General features: G+C 36.0%; 1 non-coding gene across 1 annotated transcript; it reads right to left on the bottom strand.

The window, feature by feature from the left end:
* Positions 1 to 8,293: 8,293 nt before the first annotated feature.
* LOC114397835 lies at positions 8,294 to 8,400 on the bottom strand. The gene has a single exon (XR_003663452.1). It is a non-coding gene; the product is annotated as a small nucleolar RNA R71 (small nucleolar RNA).
* Positions 8,401 to 9,410: the final 1,010 nt, after the last annotated feature.

The raw sequence follows: 9,410 nt of genomic DNA, 5'->3' as shown, positions 1-9,410 counted from the left end.
CCATTAGATTTGAAGCAACCAAAGCCTTACCAAATTTTGAGTGAAATACTTGAGAAAATAAACAAGCCTCGAAGACAAATTTGAAGACCTTAACAACTTTGTTAAATTTGTTGTAATAGAACAATTCAGTGCTGAATTTTTTCTATTGCAATTATTTATATTTGGACATTCTACAGGGGTGTATTGGGAGTCTCCAAGAGACCACCCAAACCTCTATTTGTGTGTAATAGTTTAGTGTAAACCATGTAGACTAAGTGAAGAGCCAGTTGTGTGTAATAGCTTTTATCTTGGCATCCCTCTATGATCTTAAATCAGGAAAGTTTCACTTGGTCACATACCAAAACGTGACAATCCATTGTCATCCTTCAATGGAGTGCACGATCAATCCCAAATCCTTATGTTTCCTTGCTGTGCAAAATAATAGAAGGTTTTAAACAAAAAGAAAGGGACAAACCCTAGGATCAATATTTCAATTGATTGAGTAAATGTCAAACGGCTCCATTGTTGTCATCCAAAATTGTCAAGTGACTAAATCAAACAAAACATACACTCTAAGGGAGTCCCCGAAGAGATTTTCAAAAAGATAGGATGAGGTCTCATGAGTTATCATGTCTTTCAGAAAGAGACAGTCAATCTGTGTTTTCCACAAAAAGAGAAAAAGCAAAAAAATCTAATCAAAATCAAAATCACAAAAATAGGAAAGAATGTCATGAGCATTACACAATTTTCATGATTCAAAACCTTTTACATTTTACTGCATTTTAAGATGAAGGTTGCATGCATTTGCATCCCAAAAGTCATGTTAGGTTATAAGTGCATACATTTTTCTTTATATACCCAATTCCTAAATCTAATGTCCTATCTTTTGAGTTTAGGATGAGTGGCCTTCTCAAAGAGTCAACCTCTTGCTTTCTCATAAGGTTATGCCCTATGGTACTAGTACCTATTGGCTTGTTTTGTAGGACTCAACGTCCTTTCCTTTATCTTTCATAGGACTCAAAGTCCTCGCTTTTATCTTTCACAGGACTCAAACACAGGACTCAAAGTCCTCACTTTTATCTTTCACAGGACTCAAAGTCCTCACTTTTATCTTTCACAGGACTCAAAGTCCTCGCTTTTATCTTTCATAGGACTCAAAGTCCTCTGTTGTTATGCTTTCATAGGACTTAAAGTCCTCTGTCATTTACATTTCAAAGACTTCAATGTCTTTTGTCTTTTAAATTTACAAGACTTCAATGTCTTCTATCTTTTACACTTCAAAGACTTCAATGTCTTCTGTCTTTTATATTTACAGGACTTCAACGTCTTCTGTCTTTTACACTTAATAAGACTTCAACATCTTCTATCTTTTATAGGACTCAATGTCCTTGTCTTTGTGCTTCTTAGGACTCAACGTCCTCTGTTTCTATGCTTTGAAAAAAAAAAAGAAAAAAAGAGAACTTCAAATGTCTTCCACTCAATAGGACTTCAATGTCCACCATTTTACATTTCATAAAACTTCAATGTCCTCTTATTTTTTCGGTTTCACTTCCTTGGTTTTCGCCAGTTGCCCGGTCGAATAGCAAGGCCACTCGAACGAAATTAGTGTCCTTATCTTTACTTCCCTTTTATTTCCAATAAAAGATAAGTAAAGAGAGGCCATTGTCATACCCTAATTTCGTCCGAGGACTATCGAGACTTGCCAAAGTGCACATCAATTCCTGGAATCATCTATGAGGTGTGCAAGGTCACAAAGCATTAAGTATAGAAGGTGAATATTGAACTCAAACAACACATTAATGTGAGAAAATTACATCAAATAGGGTCAAATCCTTTCATCTCCTAGCTAAGAAAGAAACTAGTCACTCATGAAATACAAAAAGAGATAAAAGAATAGGGTTTTTCAGTGAAGGGTGGTGCATAGAGGTGTTTTTTTTTTAATGTTGCCTATGCCTCTTTATTTATAGAATCATAGATGTTTCTAACAGAGGCAAATAATCTCCTTAATTTAAAAATAATATAATCTATACAAGGAAATTATCTTTTCCGCTAATATAATCTCTTTTAATTGTTGCAATTATCTTCCAATTGATTTTCTTCATTTATGTTTGAGCTATATCTCTATAATTATCTCTATTTTGAATTAATTTAGTTTCTAGTCATATTGTTTGGCGTGCTCCTTGCATAAGCGACATATCTTTTTTAAAATTTTATCTTCTCATCTGTTTGAGCTAGCTTGAGCGGCCTATACCTCACTTGAGCGAGGCTATCTTGTAAAATTGTCCTATTTCTCTGTAAAAACTCACAAAATCATATTAAAAACTTCTAAAATATGTTAAAAATAGAAAACATAACAAAGTTAATTCAAAACAAGGCCTAAAGTATACTAAAGTAGCAAATAAACGTTTGAAATTGCAAATGAAAATACAATAAATTTCATGTTTATTAGTTCTCCTCTTTATCATACAACCGAATTCATGCCTTCTCTTTTGTGCACCCCGACGACTCATCACAAAAAAACCTAAACTTCTACTCTAATAATGAATTCATTAGTTTGAACACCAACTGCTTAAAGGACTCCATAGTTGATTGAACATTTGTAGTTTAATATTTTTTTATTCTTCTTAACTCAATTGACATCTCTCTGACTCTTATTTTCTCACCTTAACTCAATTTTGGTCTAAGACAAATGATTGAACTTTTTCTAATGCATTTGAGTGAACTTTCACATTGAATATAATTCATAGTAACTATGATAATTCTATTTGCATAGGTTTGGTGAATTGGATTGATGCTTTTAATCTTGATTTATGTTTTGTTCTTGTTCTGTTTTGTTTCTTCAATTTTTTTTTTTGTGTATTTTCGCATTCTTTTACAATTTCCTACAACTTGTTTGATGAAATTCCCCCCCTTTCTATTTATAAGTGAATGAATTTAGGAACCATATTGAATCATATTTTTGAGTTTGACCTAGGTTAATCCTGTGCTGCAGAATTTTCTAATTTTATTTGTTTTTGAATGATTCGTTAGTTGTTATCAAAACTGGCACTATTGTGGGGGATATGATTCATTGGGTGCCAACCTTGATTCACTTATAACTAACATTAGCATAATAGTATAGGTTTGCATTTGTCTATAGGAAAAAGAAAAAATAATACATATATGTGCATGTTCTGTTTTGCATAAGGTTCTTTTCATTTTGTGCACTTTGCATTCAATAATTGTTTGACATATTACATTTTGCATTCACTTGTCTTGTTAGTGATGTTATATAGAATAGGTGTAGTAGCATAACATAGTAGCAAAAAAAAAATAGAGGAGTAGTGTAGAGAGTAGTGTAGTGTATTTTGTGTCGCAAAAGTGATCTGTTCTATGGAATTTGTTTGTGCAACTTATTGTCCAAAGTTTATCCCCTATTATGAGAAAATAAACCCCTTTGGGGTTAGGTTTGGGTTAAAATTGCCAAATTCATTGATCTGGGCCACTTTTGGAATTTTTTTTTCTATTTTCATGATTTTAAAACCACCAAAAAATATTTTTGAGTTTGACCTAGGTTAATCCTGTGCTGCAGAATTTTCTAGTTTTATTTGTTTTTGAATGATTCGCCAGTCGTTATCAAAACTGGCACTGTTGTGGGGGATGTGATTCATTGTGTACCAACCTTGATTCACTTATAACTAACATTAGCATAGTAGTATAGGTTTGCATTTGTCTATTGGAAAAAGAAAAACTAATACATATATGTGCATGTTCTGTTTTGCATAAGGTTCTTTTCATTTTGTTCACTTTGCATTCAATAATTGTTTGACATATTACATTTTGCATTCACTTGTCTTGTTAGTGATGTTATATAGAATAGGTGTAGTAGCATAACATAGTAGCAAAAAAAAAAAGAGTAGTGTAGAGAGTAGTGTAGTGTATTTTGTGTCGCAAAAGTGATCTGTTCTATGGAATTTGTTTGTGCAACTTATTGTCCAAAGTTTATCCCCTATTCTGAGAAAATAAACCCCTTTGGGGTTAGGTTTGGGTTAAAATTGGCAAATTCATTGATCTGGGCCACTTTTGGAATTTTTTTCTATTTTCGTGATTTTAAAAATCACCAGAAAATTACCAAAAATCAAAAATAATTTGTAGACATTTGTTGTGGTGTTTTGGAGTCTTTATTTTAAAAAAAATTGAGGCAGTTTTCTATTTTTTGTAGCATTTATAGCATATATTGTGAATAATGTTCTGTGAAGTGTAGTTGTGCATGATAGTGTAGTTTTGCATAATAGTATAGTGCATACTGAATTCATTGTTGACTCTATTTATGATTCTATTATTGAGCCTTTTTTTTCCCCTCTGATAGTGTTGATATAATGACTGATAACAATCAAACTCTCAAGGAATAGGCTACACCAGATGTTGTGTATCAACCTTGGTGTATTCAATATCTTGAGACTGAGGTTATTTATGAGCTCAATTCTAACTAACCCATTTGATGCCAAGGTTTCAGGGTCTTGCAGGTGAAGATCCACACAAGCATCTGAAGGAGTTTCATGTAGTGTGTTCCACCATGCAACCTAGACAACCATTCAGACCTCAACAACGATAATATAATCCTTCCTCTAACACCTACAATCTTGGTTAAAGAGATCATCCAGACTCGAGGTATGGTCCCGATCCACAATAGCAGCCATTTAGATAACAACAGTTCCAACCCTCCATCAGCAAATATCAAGCTCCTCCTTTTAGACAAGAACAACAATTCCAGAATAGTACACATTCACCTACACAACCTATACAGAATAGCAGCTCTGGACCTTCCTTGGAGGAGTCGATAAAGCAAATGACCACCAACAACATTTTGTTTCAGCAGAATGTGAGTGCCACTAGCAAAAACCTATAGACTCAGATTGGACAATTAGCTACAACTACCAATTAGTTGCAGTAATAAGGTTCTAGCTATATTCCCACACAGTGAATTATCAATCCAAAGGGGAATATGAGTTTTATTACCATGATGAGTGACAAAGAGCTTCCAAAGCCAATAGATGTTGGTGTCAAAATTGATGATGTGAGTGTTATTACCTTGAAGAGTGATAGAGAGCTTCCAAAGCCAACATATGCTGATGCCAAAATTGATGATGTGAGTGTTGTTACATTGAAAAAGGAGAGAGAGCTTCCAAAGCCAATAGATGCTGGTGCCAAAGTTAATGATGTCAGTGCTATTACCTTGAAGAGTGACACAGAGATTCCAAAACCAACAGATGCCGGTGCCAAAATTGATGATGTAAGTGTTGTTACCTTGACGGATGACACAGAGCTTCCAAAGCCAACAAATGTGTTGGATCGAGTGGCCTTAGAATAATTAAGAACAGGGGTTGAATTAATTATTCCTAAACCTTTACTAATTAAAAATTTACTCTTCTAAGGCTTTTACTATGTTGTTAAGAGAATTAGGAGTATGATGAGGACATGACCAAGAGCAGGGGCAAGGAACCACTTGAAGGACTTGGAGGACCTATGACAAGGGCTAGAGCAAGGAAAGCCAAGGAAGCTCTTCAACAAGTGTTGTCCATACTATTTGAATACAAGCCCAAGTTTCAAGGAGAAAAGTCCAAGGTTGTGAGTTGTATCATGGCCCAAATGGAGGAGGACTAAATGACACCACTTTGTCTCAATTTTAGAGTGTTTAGTTTGTCTAAATAATGGCCCAATCCTTGTAAAGTTGGCTGACAAAAAATATGTTTTGGTTTAATCAACTAAAAGGGCTTTAGTTAGGTTTAGTTCAAGTTGTAATAAGGGCCCAATTGGCAACCTAGGCATCAGCCTTTTGGGAGACCAAATGGTGGCTGACTTGTTGGCTGTTGGGGGTGACTTTTGGTTGCCACAATTTCAGTTACACTCAGCCATTAAGTTTTTTTTAATTCCCTAGGTTAATGGCATTAAGTTATTTTAATTCTAGGTTAGTGGGTCATTACTAAAATCTGTTGTAAAGCTTCTATATAAGCTGAACCATTTTATCAATAAACACAAGTTGAGTTTTATTCAGAAAATTAGAGTTTATCTCTTTTATCTTAGTGAGAGTGATTCTCCTAAATTCTTGAGTGATTCAAGAACACCCTGGCTGTATCAAAGGATTTTCACAACCTTTGTGTGTTTTCCTCGCCGGAAAGAGTGATTCTTTCCTTCCTTTCATCTTCAACCTTGTTCTTTCAAACCACAATTCCAGAAAATCCACTTCTGCCCAAAATTATCTCGTGGCCATAACTCTCATTTTATGCACTCAAATTAAGTGATTCTTGAGCCTAAATTGAATTTCAAAACGAGACCTTTCACCTCGTTTTGGAATCACCTCATTTGGAGCCCTGTAGCTTGAGTTATTGCCATTTCTATATTTCTGTCCAGCCACCACTTAACCTACGTTTTACCATCCCATTAATCCATTTTATGCCAAGAACCACCTTATTAAGACCCACGAAATTAGCCACCTTATTTTTCATCCTTAATCAATTTCCGCATTTTCCATCAAGGTTTAATCCTAGATGATCCTAAGTCAGCCCTTGTGCCATGAGGGTTCATATCAGAGTAGAAGAGAAACTTAACCAAAAGTAAAAGCGGAAATTAAAATCCACAGCGGAAAGTAAAATAGTAGGGAAGAAGGAGACAAACACACAAGAGTTTTTACACTGGTTCGACAACAACCCGTGCCTACATCCAGTCCCCAAGCAACCTGCGGTCCTTGAGATTTCTTTCAACCTTGTAAAAATCATTTAACAAGCAAAGATCCACAAGGGATGTACCCTCCCTTGTTCTCTTTGAACCTAGTGGATGTACCCTCCACTAGAACTGATCCACAAGAGATGTACCCTCTCTTGTTCTCAGTCAAACCCAAGTAGATGTATCCTCTACTTGTACCAGAAAGGATGTACCCTCCAATGTGTTAAGACAAAGATCTCAGGCGGTTAAACCTTTGATACTTTGTGAATGGGGATACAAAAGAATTTTGAGGCGGTTAGACCTTTGATACATTTTTAATGTTTATTTGATTCGTGTACAGCCTCAATCAAATTTGGCGTCGTTGCCGGGGAGCAGTGGGCCAAAGGTTCTTAATAGTGTTTAGTAATCTTATTTTGTGTAGCGTTCTATTTTGCATTTTAGTTGCATTCCCTATTTAGCGACTGATTCAGCTTTGTGTTTTGCTGTGAACAGTGATTAGAAGCTGATTTTGCAATTTAATTAGCGATTTTTGTTTTGATAGTTAGAGTTTTTATTTTTGGCTGATTTTTTGTGTGGTAGCTTCTTTTGATCCATATTTTGCGTGAAAAATATCAGGTGCACTTGGTGTGGCAGTATTTGAGAGAGACAAAAATTTTGGGAACTTGTTTTTAGCAAAACTTAAAACGGCCATAACTTTTGCTCCGGGTATCAGAATGACTATTATTATATTTGCATTTGGGGTAGAAAAAAATTTCCTATATTGTAATTGCATGCTTTAGCCAGTTCGGGTCTCCCAAACTCCAAAAATCAGCCATTTACTAAGTTTTTTTTTTTATTTTTCAAGTATTATTGTCCTATTTTTCTAAACTTTGCTTAGGTAGTTTTCATAGTTAGACTTTGAATTTTTGTTTGAAATTTTTTGTGCTATCTTTTCATGATTTTAGGGTGTTCCTCACAAAATTTCAGCTCATTTTGATATTGTTTGAGTATAGTTGTAGTTTTACCCCCTTGTTAGGTGCTTGTTGAGAAACACATTATTTGCTACATATAGTGCATGACTAGGGGCAATCCAAGTGATTTACAACCCTTTGATCCTGAAATAGATAGAACCTTTCATAGATTAGTTAGGCATAATTTGCATCCTGGTCATTCTGTGCATTTTGAGCATTCTGTTGAGGGTGATTCTGAATATTCTAATTTTGAGCATTCCACTACTAATTTTCATACCGAGAACATGGCTCAACCTCCTCCTCATGAGAGGACTCTTAGGGAGATGGCTGCACCTGATTTCACTTATGAAAGCTTGTGCATTAAATATCCTGATGAGGGTGTTTCATATGTTCTCAAGACTGGACTAATACATTTGCTGCCCAAGTTTCATGGTCTTGCAGGTGAAGATCCTCATAAGCATCTTAAGGAGTTCCATATTTTTTGTTCCACCATGAAGCCCCCTGATGTCCAAGAAGATCATATCTTTCTAAAGGCTTTTCCTCATTATCTGGAGGGAGTGGCAAAATATTGACTCTACTACCTTGCTCCCAAGTCCATTTTCAGCTGGGATGACCTTAGGAGGGTGTTCTTGGAGAAATTTTTCCCTGCATCTAGGACCACTACCATCAGAAAAGACATTTCAGGCATCAGGCAACTGAGTGGAGAGAGCTTGTATGAGTATTGGGAAAGATTCAAGAAATTGTGTGCAAGCTGCCCTCACCACTAGATTTCTGAGCAACTCCTTCTTCAATATTTCTATGAGGGACTTAGCAAAATGGAGAGGAGTATGATTGATGCTGCCAATGGTGGAGCCCTTGTTGATATGACTCATGCTGAGGCTAGGAATTTGATTGAGAAGATGGCTTCCAACTCCCAACAATTCAGTGCAAGAAATGATGCTATTGTTCTTAGAGGAGTCCATGAGGTGGCCACAGATTCATCTTCATCTACAAAAAATAAAAAGCTTGAGGGAAAACTTGATGCCTTGGTCAACTTAGTAACTCAGCTTGCCATGAATCAGAAATCTACACTTGTTGCAAGAGTTTGTGGTCTATGTTCTTCTGCAGATCACCATACAGATCTATGTCCTTCTTTGCTGCAATCTGGAATCAATGAGCAACCTGAAGCTTATGCTGCAAACATTTATAATAGACCTCCTTAGCAGCAAAACCAACAACAACAGAATAATTATGACCTTTCAAGCAATAGATACAATCCAGGTTGGAGGAATCATCCAAATTTGAGATGGACAAGTCCTCCATGACAACAACAGTCTGTCCCTCTTTTTCAGAATGTTGTTGGTCCAAGCAAGCCATATGTTCCTCCTCCAATACAGCAGCAGCAGTCACAACAAAGACAACAAGCAACTGAGGCTCCTCCTCAACCTTCCTTAGAAGAGTTAGTGAGGCAAATGACCATCCAGAATATGCAATTTCAGCAAGAGACAAGAGCCTCCGTTCAGAGTCTGACAAATCATATGCGGCAGATGGCTACTCAGTTGAACCAAGCTTTGTCCCAAAATTCTGACAAATTTCCTTCACAAACTGTGCAAAATTCGAAAAATATGAGTGCCATCACCTTGAGGTATGGCAACCAAATTCATGTGCCTCCACCAGTAGCAGCACCTGCACCTAAACCTGTCAAGCTTCATTCTACACCTGAAAAAGAGGATGAGATAGTTGCACAAAAGAGAAAGATTCCTAACAAAAATTTTCATGCAGGTGGACCTTCTTCTAGTA

The sequence above is a fragment of the Glycine soja genome, chromosome 18 (genome assembly GCF_004193775.1).
Source record: "Glycine soja cultivar W05 chromosome 18, ASM419377v2, whole genome shotgun sequence".
Lineage (NCBI taxonomy): Eukaryota > Viridiplantae > Streptophyta > Magnoliopsida > Fabales > Fabaceae > Glycine > Glycine soja.
The sequence above is the reverse complement of the archived record's forward strand: the minus strand, read 5'-3'. Positions and strand labels throughout refer to the sequence as shown.